This window comes from Vulpes vulpes, chromosome 6, assembly GCF_048418805.1.
Source record: "Vulpes vulpes isolate BD-2025 chromosome 6, VulVul3, whole genome shotgun sequence".
Classification (NCBI taxonomy): domain Eukaryota; kingdom Metazoa; phylum Chordata; class Mammalia; order Carnivora; family Canidae; genus Vulpes; species Vulpes vulpes.
In genome coordinates, this window is record NC_132785.1 from 131,676,421 (window position 1) to 131,692,762 (window position 16,342).

The 16,342-nt window shown below is 45.8% G+C and overlaps 2 gene segments (V, D, J or C); both read right to left on the reverse strand.

The window, feature by feature from the left end:
- Positions 1–16,342, reverse strand: part of LOC112930265 (immunoglobulin alpha-2 heavy chain-like) — a 1,136,867-nt gene that overhangs the window by 770,453 nt on the left and 350,072 nt on the right.
- Positions 1–16,342, reverse strand: part of LOC112930321 (immunoglobulin gamma-1 heavy chain-like) — a 931,325-nt gene that overhangs the window by 628,928 nt on the left and 286,055 nt on the right.

Consider the following 16,342-nt stretch of genomic DNA (forward strand, 5'->3'; position numbering starts at 1 on the left):
GCTCTTTATCTCTCCTTCCATTTTGAATGAAAGCCTTGCTGGATAAAGTATTCTTGGTTGCATGTTCTTTTCATTTAGGACCCTGAATATATCCTGCCAGCCCTTTCTGGCCTGCCAGGTCTCTGTGGAGAGGTCTGCTGTTACCCTAATATTCCTCCCCATAAAAGTCAGGGACTTTTTTTCTCTTGCTGCTTTAAGGATTTTCTCCTTATCTTTGGAATTTGCAAGCTTCACTCTTAAATGTCGAGGTGTTGAACGGTTTTTGTTGATTTTAGGGGGGGATCTCTCTATTTCCTGGATCTGAATGCCTGTTTCCCTTCCCAGATTCGGAAAGTTTTCAGCTATGATTTGTTCAAATACATATTCTGGCCCTCTGTCCCTTTCGGCGCCCTCAGGAACCCCAATTAAACGTAGGTTTTTCTTCCTCAGGCTGTCATTTATTTCCCTTAATCTATCCTCATGGTCTTTTAATTGCTTGTCTCTTTTTTCCTCAGTTTCCCTCTTTGCCATCAACTTGTCTTCTTTTTTTTTTAATTTTTTATTTTTTTATTTACGATAGGCACACAGTGAGAGAGAGAGAAGCAGAGACACAGGCAGAGGGAGAAGCAGGCTCCATGCACCGGGAGCCCGACGTGTGATTCGATCCCGGGTCTCCAGGATCGCGTCCCGGGCCAAAGACAGGCGCCAAACCGCTGCGCCACCCAGGGATCCCATCAACTTGTCTTCTATGTCACTCACTCGTTCTTCCACCCCTTTAACCCTCGTCGTTAGGACTTCTAGCTTGGATTGCATCTCATTTAATTGATTTTTAATTTCTGCCTGGTTGGATCTAAATTCTGCAGTCATGAAGTCTCTTGAGTCCTTTATGGTTTTTTCTAGCGCTACCAGTAGCTGTAAAATAGTGCTTCTGAATTGGCTTTCTGACATTGAATTGTAATCCTTATTTTGTAACTCTGTGGGAGAGACAGCTGTTTCTGATTCTTTTTTTTGAGGTGAGGTTTTCCTTCTAGTCATTTTGCTCAGTGCAGAGTGGCCAAAAACAAGTTGTATTGGGAAAAGGAGAAAAAGAGAGAGAAGGAAAGAAAAGAGAAAAAGAAAAAAGAGAAAGAAGAAAAAAAGGGGGGAAAAGAGAAGAAAAAGAAAGAAAAAGAAAGAAAGGAGATAAAAGAAAAAAAAAGGGGGGGGTGGGGCGGGGTAAGCAATCAGAAATCAAGAAGAAAGAAAGAAAAAAAAAGCACAAAACAAAACAAACAAACAAACAAAAAACACACACAAAAAAAAACAAAAACAAAAACAAAAAAAACCAAAAGCAAAAACCACGGGGAGTATCTTCCGATTCTGTGTACTTTAAGTCCCTTGACTTCCCTTGGAACTGGTCCGTCTCGCTGGTCTTCTGGGGGAGGGGCCTGCTGTGCTGATTCTCAGGTGTTAGCACTTGGGGGAGCTGCTCTGCCCCTGCCTGGTGCAGGGCTCAGTGGGGGGGTGTTTACCCCGTGAGGCCCCGGGAGGAAGCCACAGTGGCGGGGGCAGCTCTGGGACCCTGGAGTCAGCTCCCGCAGTAGCTCCGGGGCTCTCCGGCTGCAGGGCCTGGGAGCTCCCGGGCGGGGCCGCTGATCTGCTCAGTTCCAGGCAGGAGCGTCCTTGCTGTCCTGGGCCCTCCCGGCCTCTGCCTGTCCCAGGGGGAGGCCGGATCCTGGGCTGTGTCCCGGCGCCCTGTGCTCCGGGGCTGCGCTGTTGGATTCGCGCTCCCGGCGGTGCAGCCCCCTCCGCGGAGCCGCCGCCCGAGCCCCTCCGAGCTGTTCCCGGAGTCGCGCTGCCCCCTCCGCGCGGAGCTTCTTCCTCCGCCCGAGCCGCCGCCGCTGAGCTGTTCCCGGAGCCGCGCAGCCCCCTCCGCGGAGCCGCCGCCCGAGCCCCTCCGAGCTGCTCCGGGTCCCGCCGAGCGCTGCAGCCCTTAGGGAGCTCGGCGCACTCTCCGGGGCGCAGTTCCTCTGTTACTGTCCCCGGGAGCCCGAGGGCATCCCCGCCTTTCTGGGGATCCTGCTCCAATTCCCCAGGAGGCCTTTCCGCGGGGAAGGTCGGTGCAGCTCCTGCTCCTCCGGGACGGGGCTCTCCTGTCCTGGGGACACTCGCCCCGGCCTCAGCCTGGCTCCTCGCGGGGCCCCTCCCCCTTGGAGGCCTTTTGTGTCTTTATTTCTTTTTCCCCGTCTTCCTACCTTGATAGAAGCGCGAACTCTTCTCACTGTAGCGTTCCAGCTGGTCTCTCTTTAAATCTCAGGCCGAATTCGTAGATTTTCAGGATGATTGGATGGTTTTCTAGGTAATTTGTTGAGGACAGATGACTTGGAGACCCTACTCTGCCGCCATCTTGCCCCTCCCCCTGTGACCCTGTTTTAATATTTCTGGGTGGTGTCCCTACACTCCCAGACTGGGTGGATTAAACTACAGACACTCATTATCACAGTTCTGGAGTCTGGGAAGTCTAAGGTCCAGATGCAGGCATATGTGGTGCCTGGAAGCACCCACGTCCTGGCCTGTCCTTTCCTGTCATTTCGCATGGGGCCTGGGTCAGGGAGATTTCCCAGTTCTGACGTATAAGGAACCTGATCACATCAAGGGCTGCACCTCCTGAACTAAGTGCTCCTCAAAGGCTACACCTCCTCCTCCCATCACAAGAGCGTTAGGTTCCAACATGGGGATGGCAGAGGTCACATACAGTGAGCTGATATCCGCACCTGAAGATTCCATGAGTTATTCCTTGCAGGTGGAAGGTCCTCCTCCACTTTTGTTCTCTCCAGTTTTCATAATAGTTTAGTTGAATTTGTCATCACACAATATCTTTGAGTGGTACCTTCTAACTTCTGTGATCCTCAGTCCTCCCTCTTCTCCTCCTGCCCCACTCATGAGAAATCCTGCAGGAACCATTGAATTTCCTCCTTTGATGCAGGTGGGACACTGACTCCACACAAGCCCCTCCTGGAGCAAGACCTCTTCCCCACCACTTACCCACAACACACACCATGAGCCAGTGTCCTTCCCAAATCCAAGCACTTATGACTTGCTGAGAGGCCTGACCTGCTCTCAACAGACCCGATGATGAAGGTGATAAAGGTTTGCACTCTCCGGTCTGTGTCTGTGTGTGTGTGTGGGGGGGCCTTCACTACACATCCTCACAACTCACTTCTTGGGGTCTCTTGATTTCCCAGGTTGAAGCTAATATTGTTTTTGTCAGTGTGATTCAAGACTGAGGTCACAACTGCAGTCCGTCTTCTCTCCTTTTGATTTTTGACCCCCTTGTAGTGTCATGACAAGCATGTAGTTTATGCAGTTTCTAAAAACCTTGCACACTGAGCTGAGTGGTTATTTCATGTACCATGTATGCAGCTTGGATTCTTAAAAAGGAGAGGTTGCAGTACATGGAGAAATGGGTAATAAACTGATATTTAGGGAAAGTTTAAGCAAATATGTCCTTGTGCATATAAGAAGAGTTGTTGACTAAATCCAACAAAGTTTCCAAATCAGAAACTGCCATTTCTGGACATTACTATATTTCTCTTTCTATGACAACAAAGATTGTAAGTTAGAGACTGAATAGGTAAAAAATATCCTGTACCTAGAGAGGCTCTCTCTTAGGGAAACTACACCTTGGAGAGGAAACCCAGGCCCTGACAGTAAACCTGCCCAGAACCTCCATCTGCACCTGCTCCTGGGCCTTCAAGACAGAAGTGGTGAGGAGTGTGCACCCCCTGGTGGTCCTGATCCCCTTCTACAGGGAGGTTTGTGTCTGGGCTCACAATGAAGTGCCCTCACTGTGTCTGCACAGTAATATATGGCCGTGTCCTCGGCTCTCAGGCTGTTCATCTGCAGATACAGCGTGTTCTTGGCATTGTCTCTGGAGATGGTGAATCGGCCCTTCACAGAGTCTGCGTACCTTGTGCTACTTCCATCGCTGCTAATGTATCCGACCCACTGAAGCCCCTTTCCTGGAGCCTGGCGGATCCAGCTCATGTAGTAGCTACTGAAGGTGAATCCAGAGGCTACACAGGAGAGTCTCAGGGACCCCCCAGGCTTCACCAGGTCTCCCCCAGACTCCACCAGCTGCACCTCACCCTGGACACCTGCAGACACAAGACATCCTGGTAAGGAAATTGTCTCACATCCCGTTTCTCTCACTCACCTCCACTCACAAACTCAAGGTCTCTGTTCTCCATGAATTACCTTTTAAAATAGCGACAAGGAAAACCAAGCCGAGCACAGACTCCATGATGACCTCTGAGTTCTGTCCTGATCCCTGAATGGCCTCACCTGGGGATCCTGGGGATGTGGCTCCACTCCCAGCTGCAGGGTCGGGGTTGGGCTGGTTTAATCAGCAAAGAGAAGACTCTATTTGCATGTCCTTTGACTATATAACCAGCTCCAGACTTACATTAGAGTCTTTAAAAGTCAGCACATGTGTTGCACCACAATTCTATAGCAATTTGTGTAGATGGCATTATGACTATATGAAGATCTAATGTATAAACAGAGTTATCTTTGCATTTGGGGTGCATTTTCATTTTTTAAAAAATTATTTATTTATTTATTTATTTATTTATTTATTTATTTATTTATGATAGAGAGAGAGAAAGAGAGAGAGAGGCAGAGACACAGGCAGAGGGAGAAGCAGGATCCATGCACCGGGAGCCCGATGTGGGATTCAATCCCAGGTCTCCAGGATTAGACCCTGGGCCAAAGGCAGGTGCTAAATCTCTGTGCCACCCAGGGATCCCGTTGGGCGCATTTTCAAAAGGGTTTCACCAACATAGGTCATTTTCCATAGAATATTTTATCCCCTTAGTAAATTTTAATACTAAATATTTATTTTTGATAGCAGCGTAAAGCAGATTATTTTGTTAATTTTGTATAGGTAATTTGTTGTTAGTTTGGATAAACTATCTATTTGCTGATTTTATATCCTGACTTTTCCTGAGCTCATCAGTTATTTCTTCCAGTTTTTTAAATAATAAATTTATTTTTTATTTGTGTTCAATTTGCCAACATACAGAATAACATCCAGTGCTCATCCCATCAAGTGTACACCTCAGTGCCTATCAGCCATTCAGCCCCAACCCCCGACCTCATCCACTTCCACCACCCCTAGTTCATTTCCCAGAGTTAGGAGTCTTCATGTTCTATCTCCCTTTCTGATTTTCCTACCCATTTCTTCTCTCTTCCCTCCTATTCCCTTTCACTATTATTTATATTCCCCAAATGAATGAGACCATATGATGTTTGTAGTTCTCTGTTGACTCATTTCACTCAGCATAATACCCAGCATAATACCCACTCAGCATAATACCACATTCCATCCACGTTGAAGCAATTGGTGGCTATTTGTTATTTCTAATGGCTGAGTAATATTCCATTGTATACATAAACTGCATCTTCTTTATCCATTCATCTTTCGATGGACACCGAGGCTCCTTCCACAGTTTGGCTACTGTGGACATTGCTGCTAAAAACATCAGGGTGCAGGTGTCCTGGCATTTCATTGCATCTGTATCTTTGGGGTAAATCCCCAAAGTGCAATTGCTGGGTCATAGGGCAGATCTATTTTTAACTCTTTGAGGAACCTCCACACAGCTTTCCAGAGTGGCTGCACCAGTTCACATTCCCACAAACAGTTTAAGAGGGTTCCCTTTTCTCCCCATCCTCTCCAACATTTGTTGTCTCTGCCTTGTTAATTTTCCCCATTCTCACTGGTGTGAGGTTGTATCTCATTGTGCTTTTGATTTGTATTTCCCTGATGGCAAGGGATGCAGAGCATTTTCTCATGTGTGGGTTGGCCATGTCTATGTCTTCCTCTGTTGGATTTCTGTTCATGTCTTTTGCCCATTTCATGAATGGATTGTTTGTTTCTTTGCTGTTGAGTTTAAGAACTTCTTTATAGATCTTGAAACCTAGCCTTTTATCTGATACGTCATTTGCAAATATCTTATCCCACTCTGTAGGTTGTCTTTTAGTTCTGTTGACTGCATCCTTTGCTGTGCAAAAGCTTCTTATCTTGATGAAGTCCCAATAGTTCATGTTTGCTTTTGTTTCTTTTGCCTTCGTGGATGTATCTTGCAAGAAGTTACTGTGGCCGAGTTCAAAAAGGGTGTTGCCTGTTTTCACCTCTAGGATTTTGATAGAATCTGGTCTCACAATTATTTTTTTTAATTTATGATAGTCACACAGAGAGAGAGAGAGAGAGAGAGAGAGAGAGAGGCAGAGACATAGGCAGAGAGAGAAGCAGGTTCCATGCACCGGGAGCCCGATGTGGGATTCAATCCTGGGTCTCCAGGATCGTGCCCTGGGCCAAAGGCAGGGACTAAATCGCTGTGCCACCCAGAGATCCCTTGTCTCACATTTAGATCTTTCATCCATTTTGAGTTTATCTTTGTGTATGATGAAAGAGAGTGGTCTAGTTTCATTCTTCTGCATGTGGATGTCCAATTTTCCCAGCACTTTTTATTGAAGAGGCTGTCTTTCTTCCAATGGATAGTCTTTCCTCCTATATTGAATATTAGTTGACCATAAAGTTGTGGGTCCACTTCTGGGTTCTGTATTCTGTTCCACTGATCTATGTGTCTGTTTTTGTGCCAGTAGGACACTGTCTTGATGACAGCAGCTTTGTAGTACAATCTGACATCTAGCATTGTGATGCCCCCAGCTATGGTTTTCTTTTTTAAAATTCCCCTGGCTATTTGGGTCTTTTCTTTTTTTTAATAATAAATTTAGTTTTTATTAGTGTTCAATTTACCAACATACAGAATAACACCCAGTGCTCATCCCGTCAAGTTCCCCCCGCAGTGCCCGTCATCCATTCACTCCCACCCCCCGCCCTCCTCCACTTCCATCACCCCTAGTTTGTTTCTCAGAGTCAGGAGTCTTTATGTTCTGTCTCCCGTTCTGATATTTCCCACACATTTCTTCTCCCTTCCCTTATATTCCCCTTCACTATTATTTATATTCCCCAAATGAATGAGAACATACACTGTTTGTCCCCCGATTGACTTACTTCGCTCAGCATAATACCCCCCAGTTCTCTTTATCTTTGGAGTTTGCAAGCTTAACTATTAAATGTCAAGGTTTTGAATGGTTTTTATTGATTTTAGGGGGGATCTCTCTATTTCCTGAATCTGAATTCCTGTATTCCTTCCCAGATTAGTAAAGTTTTCAGCTATGATTTTTTCAAATACATATTCTGGCCCTTTGTCCCTTTCGGCACCATCGGGAACTCCAATTAAACGTAGGTTTTTCTTCCTCAGGCTTTCATTTATTTCCCTTAATCTATCCTTATGGTCTTTTAATTGTTTGTCTCTTTTTCCCTCAGTTTCCCTCTTTGCCATCAACTTGTCTTTTATGTCACTCACTCTTTTTCCAACTTGTTAACCCTCATCATTAGGACTTCTAGTTTGGATTGCATCTCATTCAATTGATTTTTAATTTCTGCCTAATTAGATCTAAATTCTGCAGTCATGGAGTCTCTTGAGTCCTTTATCCTTTTTTTCTAGAGCCACCAGTAGCTTTATAATAGTGTTTCTGAATTGGCTTTCTGACATTGAATTGTAATCCAGATTTTGTAACTCTGTGGGAGGGAGGACTGTTTCTGATTCTTTCTTTTGAGGTGAGGTTTTCCTTCTAGTCATTTTGCTTAGTGTAGAGTGACCAAAAAGAAGTTGCATTGGGAAAAGGAGAAAAAGAGAGGAGAGAAAGAAGGAAAGAAAAGAGAAAAAGAAAAAAGAAAAAAGGAAGATAAAAAGAAAAAAGAGAAGAAAAAGAAAGAAAGGGGAAAAAGTTTGGGGGAAACAAACAAATCAAAAAGCAAAAAAAAAAAAAAAGAAAAAAAAAGAAAGAAAAAAAACACGGGGGAGTATCTTCTGATTCTGTATACTTTAAATCCTTTGACTTCCCCTGGAACTTGTCCGTCTAGCTGGTCTTCTGGGGGAGGGGACTGTTGTGCTGATTTTCAGGTGTGAGCACTTGGGGGAGCTGCTCAGCCCCCTGCCTGGTGCAGGGCTCAGTGGGGGTTGTTCACCCCGTGAGGCCCCAGGAGGAACCACCGCAGTGGCAGGGCCAGCTCTGCAGCCCTGGAGTCAGCTCCCACAGTAGCTCCGGAGCTCTCAGTCTGCAGGGCTTGGAGGCTCTGGGGCGGGGCCGCTGATCTGGTCAGCTCGGGGTAGGAGCATCCTCGCTGTCCTGGGCCCTCCTGGCCTCTGCCTGTCATGGGGGGGATGCCGGATCCTGGGCTGTGTCCCAGGCACCTTGTGCTCCCGGGCCTGTGCTGTTGGATTCGCGCTCCTGCCCCGCATCCCCCTCTGCCGAGCCGCCGCCTGAGCCCCTCCGAGCTGTTCCTGGAGCAGCACAGCCCCCTCCGTGCAGAGCCGCTGCCTGAGTCCCTCCGAGCTGTTAGGAGTCTTCCATGGTCTGTCTCCCTTTCTGATATGTCCTATCCATTTCTTCTCCCTTCCCCTCTATTCCCTTTCACTATTATTTATATCCCCAAATGAATGAGAAGATATAATGTTTGTCTTTCTCCAACTGACTTATTTCACTCAGCATAATACCCTCCAGTTCCATCCACGTTGAAACAAATGGTGGGTATTTGTCATTTATAATGGCTGAGTAATATTCCATTGTATACATAAACCACATCTTCTTTATCCATTCATCTTTAGATGGACACCGAGGCTCCTTCCACAGTTTGGCTATTGTGGACATTGCTGCTAGGAACATCAGGGTGTAGGTGTCCCGGCGTTTCATTGCATCCGTATTGTTGGGGTAAGTCCCCAGCAGTGCAATTGCTGGGTCGTAGGGCAGATCTATTTTTAACTCTTTGAGGAACATCCACACAGTTTTCCAGAGTGGCTGCACCAGTTCACATTCCCACCAACAGTATAAGAGGGTTCCTGTACATACAATTCCTATACTGGGAGGCTGCCTCCTTTCTCCTGAGACAAGTACCTGACATGGGGGCCTGTTAACTTAGGGAGCAGAGTCATGCTTTATAGAACATGAACAATGTTCCTCTGATGCAGCACAGAGATCATCACAATCTCAGGTATGGAGTCAGTGACCCTCAGATAGCCACCGTGAAGGGAATGGAGTGGTTTCTGGGTTCTCTACTCTGTTCCATTCATCTATGTGTCTATTTTGTACCAGATCCATACAGTCTTGATGATCACAGTGTTGTAACCTCTCTTGAAGTCGGGGATTGTGATGCCTCCACATTTGCTTCTCTTTTTCAACATTTATTTGGGTATTTGATGTATTTTCTGCTTAAATTTAAGCAGTAGGATTGTTTATTCCAGCTCTGTGAAGAATGTTGATGATATTTTTATAGTAGTTTCTTTTAATATGTCAAATTCCAGGACGACTGGGTGGCTCAGTGGTTGAGTGTTCACCTTTGGCTCAGGGCATGATCCTGGAGTCCCAGGATTGAGCCCCACATCAGGCTCCCTGCATGGAGCGTGCTTCTCTCTCTGCCTATGTCTCTGTCTCTCTGTGTGTCTCTCATGAATAAATAAACAAAATCTTTTAAAAATACATCAATTTCCTTGGGTAGCATAAATATTCAAACAATATATTTCCTTCTAATCCTTTGACATGGAATTTTTTTTTAGTTCTTCGTGTCTTCTTCAATTTCTTTCCTATGTTTTCTACAGTTCTCAGAGTACAGATCCTTTACTTCTTTAGTTTGGATCACGCTTAATTATTGTTGTTTTTACCATTGTAAATGGGATTTATTCCTGGGTTTCTCTTTCTTCTGTATCACTGTCAGTGTATAGAAATGTACCTGACTTCTGTGCATCGGTTTTATAACCTGTTATGCTGTTGCTTTGCATATTAATTGACTTTATGTAGCCCTCCAGATGGTAAGGGAATTAACGTGTGCAGACCTGAGCCTTGTGTGTGATACCCGGAAACTGTGGCCAAGGAAAGACTATGGTTTGTGTTTTCAGGTCACATTATCCCAGGTCATCCAATGATGCCCGTGTTTGTGGTGACTCCCAGAAATGCCCTAGGGACAGAGACACCATTGGGGTGGGCTGGGTGGGGAGAAGCCTCCGCAGAAACTCAGCACTGAAGGAGGGTATTGCAAGGATGATGTGCTGACGTAGACTGAGCTTGAACCTGGCACACCTGTCAGCCCAGGACTTGTGACCATAAGTTCATGAATGTCCTACTAGAATGTGATGTATGTGCTGCTCAAAGAGTGGGATGGAAAAATTCATCCATGGTGTTCACTTTCTTTCTTTTCTCCAAGCATATTGTCACATTTCAAAATAAAGTGGGAAAATTTCTGACCCTTTTGCAGACAAATCAACAGTCTCAGATTCTGAAGCACAACACATTCCAATACTTTACAGATGAGACCTCAAGAAATTCCCCCTTTTCTGTCCACATAGTTTGCAAATATCCCCACTACAACAAGTAATAAAATTAATTTGATGCAAAGTGTTTAACCAGGATTATTCTTTCAGTGTAACTGTAGCTTTAAACCCTGCTGGAGAGAATGATGTGCACATGAGTATTTTAACTTTGTCCAAAACCCCTGACTTATTGTTATGAGGAAGTCGTAGGAGGAGAACCCTTGTTGCTGTCACTTCCTGAGCCCACCACCAAAACTGTCCTCTCGCCAGGGATTCTGACTCTCCCAGGATGTGGGTTCTCACACTGAGTCTCGCACAGTAGTACACGGCTGTGTCCTCAGACTGCAGACTGTGCAGACTGTGCTTGTGGAGGCCATGCCCTTAGGGTGACTCTTCCCTGGAACTTCTGCGCATACCTCGTGGCACCATCTTTGGGATAAATTCGTCCCATCCAATCAAGTTCTAGTCCTGAAGCCTGTCATACCCAGTGCATACATTAGTTAATGACGGTGTATCCAGACATCTTGCAAGAGACCTTCACAGATGCCTCTGGCTTCCTCAACTCAGTCCCAGACTGCACCACCTGGACCTTGATGTGCCCACTTGTGGAGAGGAACAGGAAGGGATAAAGCCATCCTTGACTGGCCTGATACTGTCCTCAGGCTAGAAACTAGAGTGTCCTTTAGCAGTAGCCAGTGCCAGCAGGAAGAGGTTTCTCCAGCTGCAGTCCATGGTGAGGGTTGCACTATAAGGGGTTACTGGAGGGAGCATGTGCAGGTCTTGGGTGATGCTCAGGGCACAGATATTCCCATACTTAGCCTATTGCATCTTGGATGATTTGAAAATTCATGAGATGGTGTATTTCATACTCAATACAAGCCTCATCTAGAGAAGGAGCAGACCTCCATTACAGGACTGTGCTATGTAGGAACCTGATACCCAAGTCCTAATCCTTGTTTGACGATGTAGGTCCCCTTCCAGTTCCCTGAACTGCGTGCAAGCACAACATCTCCCACCGATGGTCTAGAAGCCACAGGAAATCCTCCTCATTGTGAAGGCACCTCTGAATGACAGAGACTCTCTGAACCTGATGTTGGCTCTGAGATCTTAATGTCTTATTCTTGGATCAGTGTGCCTCCAATATGCTGCATTCAACGAGGTAATCAGTGCATTCCCACCTCTATCTCTTCACACCTCAGATAAGTAAAAGCTGTGGAATTGCATGCTCTGCAAATGTGTTCCTTACTGTCTAAAGTTTAGCAAATGCTCCTGACAGAACAGGAGACTTACACAACCTGTAGGTCTCCCTGTCCTACTTGCATTTTAGATGGATTTCTGAACTGGATGATGGGCACTGAGGAGGGCACTTGATGGGATGAGCCCTGGGTGTTATACTATATGTTGGCAAATCAAACTTCAATTAAAATATAGATTGTTTCCTGAACAAGGTGACTCCAACTTCTGAGAGTAAAGCCTTCTCCAGAACCCTGTGTAGCTGTTCCTCTGGCAGCAGTCCTTTGCGTGGTGGTCCTGAGCGTCTCCTGCAGGCCTGACCTGGGCCCTGCAGGTAGGACGCTGTCTGGGCTCACAGGGTATTTACTGAAGGGTCTCAATTCCTGTATTACATGGTGAAGGGGTGCTGAATATGCCACCCAACGTGTGTCCATGTAATTAAATGTACTAAAAAAACAGCCAATGCAGAGATACCCTGACCCTCCCTGACTCCCTGAGCTGAAGACAAGTCTTCTGATGGAAAACCATCCTCACTGTTCCAGGGGCGTGATTTCTTTAGTACCAGAAATAGGATTTTAAGCCCAAGAAACTGGACAAACAAACCTTATTTCTTCAATAATTTATTTCCACAAGCATAAATTCCTTTGTGTTGTCATGCCTCCCAATCCCCACCCTTTATAAAGATGTAAATCCTATATACTTTACTGACATCTCTGTGTCTTTATGTTTCACAATCTCCTATATATGCAAAATTGATATTCTTTTTATCCTGTTGTCTTATGTCAATGTAATTATTCAAGCAGCCTAAGACTCTAGAAGGAAATCTTTCTACCCCTACAATGGGTGTGATGTGCCTTCAGATAGCTCTTCCGATGACACCATGTGTTCTGATAACGTCTCCTGCAATAGTGACCTGGCTTTCCAAGCTGTGAAGTCAGCAGGGAGACCCCAAGCAAGGGGGGGTCTGAACACTGAACCCTAATGGAGCCACTTGCCTGGACCCCCAGATGCACTGACACAGTCCATACTCACTGTAGGCCAGAAAGTCAGAGTTCTCTGGGAAGCCTCTTATCTCACGTAGGTTCCTGGTGTTGAAGGTTCCATCTGACTATATCTGCTCATGCAGAGAGGCAGTTCACATACCACTGCACCTCCACTGTCCAGTAACACACACACACACACACACGCACACACGCACACACACACACTGTAGCTGATATTTGCAGTAAGGATCCCAATGTTCCCTTCTTCCCAGCACCAATCTCATGGGCAGTGTCCTCCACATTGATTCTGGGCTGGGTGTGACTTGTTTCACAGCAACTCTGAAGAAAATATGATTCAAGCAGAGATAGGGCATTTTGTGCATGTTGGTTTTGTTTGTTCTCCCAGCATCTGGGAACCTGCAGGTCTATGGACAGGAGGGTCCAGGCATGCCCTTCAGAGTATCATTCCCAGGTTGACACATTCTGTCATTGCTTCCAGCTCTACCTTATACCCATGGGGGAATATCTCAGTAAACCTGCAGACCCTGGATGTCCCCTTTCCCAGAAAAGACAGACAAGAAACCAAATTGAGGTCATGGGGGCCCCTGGAAAGGGCAGCCTCCCTAGAAGCAAAGACAGCAGTTGATGCAGGAATAGGGTTCCTGGAATGCTGCATGTTGGATAAACGTCTCCTACCTGAGTGACATGGAAGTGTCTCTGCACTGATGTTATCCCTCCTGGAGATCAGTATCTGTCTCACCTGTGCAGATGGGCTTGCACATGGGTCATGTTTCAAGAATAGAAGAGCTGCACATAAAGACTGTAGTGGAGGAGATACATCTGCTTCTGTTTTGGATAAAATACCTCCTCAATGGATCTTGATGTTGTGTGTAGGCAGTCCTCATGGGTCTTCTACAGGATCACCAGTGCTGCTGTGCTCTGGGAGGATTCTGGTCACTGCCCCAGTGTATTATTGTCCAATTTGTCTCATGGTCATCCTCAATAGGGCTGCACACATCACACATCAGGATACATTCAAGTATGTGTCACCTCTGACCAGGGATGGGCCCTGGGTTCATGCCCACCATACAGGAGACCTGGTCAGTGCAGGGACTCTGGGCTGTGCTGACTGCTGTGGTTTAGTGTGGACACCACCAGGCATGAACTACAGCCTGAGAAGAGGAAGCACAGGAGCTACCATCCATTCACCATCTCTGGGCTACAGATGAGTGCCTGGTGACCCCATGATTATGGAAAAGTTGACCCTGAGAATTGGAGGAGCAGAAATATCAGCATCATGTCAGCTTACTCATGTAATGCTCTAGGTCACCTGGTGGGTTGGGCATCAGAGGGTCAGGTGAGTGGGTTCAGCTTTTTGAGAGTGAACCCAGATTCCACATGAGTACTCATTACCAGACAGCTCTGGTTCTGTCCATTCATGGGGCTCCATCTTGCTGGTGGACACTCCTCCTGACACCTGCTCCTTGCACCCCAGACAGCAGGGTCTCCTGTATCTAGGCTTCTGCCAGAACCCTCATAGATATTCAGGTTAAACCAACAAACCAAAAGTAGGGAGATGTATTGGCCAAGACCCCCATGAAAAGAGGGAATGTCCAAGATCCATGGCATAGGGGCTGTGGTCTGTATGAATATGGAGGGCCCTGTCTTAGAGCTGGTGTCACTTTTGCCCCTGAACACCTTTCATTCTACTCCTCAGACACATGGGCGTCCTGTAGCCCATAAGTTTTAATCCCTCCTGAGTCCCTGATGTGGTGGTCCTGTGTGCAGAGGGTCATAAAATATCCTCATGAGTAAATGCCTGTGATTCAGAGGGAATGGACCTCCGCTGGAACCTACACAGGGGGCTCCAGAGGGCAGGTCTCATTCCTTAAGCACAAGACACCTGTGCTTAAGAAGCTGTGTCCTGTTTCAGGTGAAGAGCTGGGTGCAGGATTGGGTCCTCCTTAGCTTCCAGGCTGAGCTGGAACATGAGGTCCAAGGTCACAACTGAGGAACCATGGCCCATATGAGGACACAGAGGAACCATCATCTCTCCCCGTAGAAATCTGTGGGTGTTCAGAGGATCAGGAATGTTACTCTTTCCTTTGGCTGAGCCTCTTCCTACAGTGAAAAGTGTAAATGGGGAGTCCATAATTGTTAATTATGTAAATACTTGGTAATATTGGAGAACAAAGAATGTACAGAGAAGAAACAATGAATACAGAAATGATAAGTCACAAGGAAAGCAATAAATAACTGCATTATATCAAGATTTTTCGGGGAACCCTGGGTGGTGCAGCGGTTTAGCGCCTGCCTTTGGCCCAGGCGCGATCCTGGAGACCCGGGATCGAATCCCATATCAGGCTCCCGGTGCATGGAGCCTGCTTCTCCCTCTGCCTATGTCTCTGCCTCTCTCTCTCTCTCTCTGTGTGTGTGTGTGACTATCATAAATAAAAAAAATGAAAAAAAAAGATTTTTCTGGGGAATAGAAAAACAATGTGAACTTGCTAGTTTTAATGTTTTGAGACTCTCTACTCTACCATACATGTGTTGAAATCTTGGGGTTGAGAGACAGAAGCATAGGAGCCAGAGAGAAAGATAGAATATGCAAAAGGGAAGAATGACTTCTGTGATAGATTTATAATTCATGAAATATTCAATGTATATGCAGGTACCTGTCCATGAGGAACACAGAGGATGGAAAAATCAAGGTGTAGAACCAAGATGCTCCAGACATGCCCATAATAAGCACATGTCAATCTGTCCAATCACTTTCTTTATTCCCATGTATAACTGGTATCTGGATGGTGGTGGAGGCTCATCCTGGTTTCGGGAACCATGGAAGCCCCTGTGTAGTCTGATCTCCACGTCTCCTGTTCCGTGGGAGGGGGACACTGACACTTCCATTTCCAACTCAAATTGTTATGTTCTTTCCTAAAACCATAGGTGGCCCGGGTGAGTAAATTACTGTTTTGGTTTGACCTTAGGTATCATTATGTTTATTAATGTTTCTCTTGTTTCTATGGTACCTGGCCAGGGCATGATTGGATTGTTTGTTTGTTTGGTGTTGAGTTTAATAAGTTCTTTATAGATCTTGGAAACTACCCTTTAATTGATATGTCATTTGCAAATATCTTCTCCCATTCTGTAGGTTGTCTTTTAGTTCTGTTGAGTGCATCCTTTGCTGTGCAAAAGCTTCTTGATGAAGTCCCAATAGTTCATTTTTGCTTTTGTTTCTTTTTTCCTTGTGGATGTATCTTGCAAGAAGTGACTGTGACCGAGTTCAAAAAGGGTGTTGCCTGTGTCTCCTCTAGGATTTTGATAGAATCTTTTCTCACATTTAGATCTTTCAACCATTTTGAGTTTATCTTTGTGTATGATGAAAGAGAGTGGTCTAGTTTCATTCTTCTGCATGTGGATGTCCAATTTTTCCAGCACCATTTATTGAAAAGACTGCCTTTCTTCCAATGGATAGTCTTTCCTCCTTTGTCAAATATTAGTTGACCATAGAGTTGAGGGCCAACTTCTGGATTCTCTATTCTGTTCCATTGATGTATGTGTCTGGTTTTGTGCCAGTACCACACTGTCTTGATGATGACAGCTTTGTAGTACAACCTGAAATCTGGCATTGTGATGCCCCCAGCTATGGCTTTTTTTTTTAATTCCCCTGACTATTCGGGGTCTTTTCTGATTCCACACAAATCTTATAATAATTTGTTCTAACTCTCTGAAGAA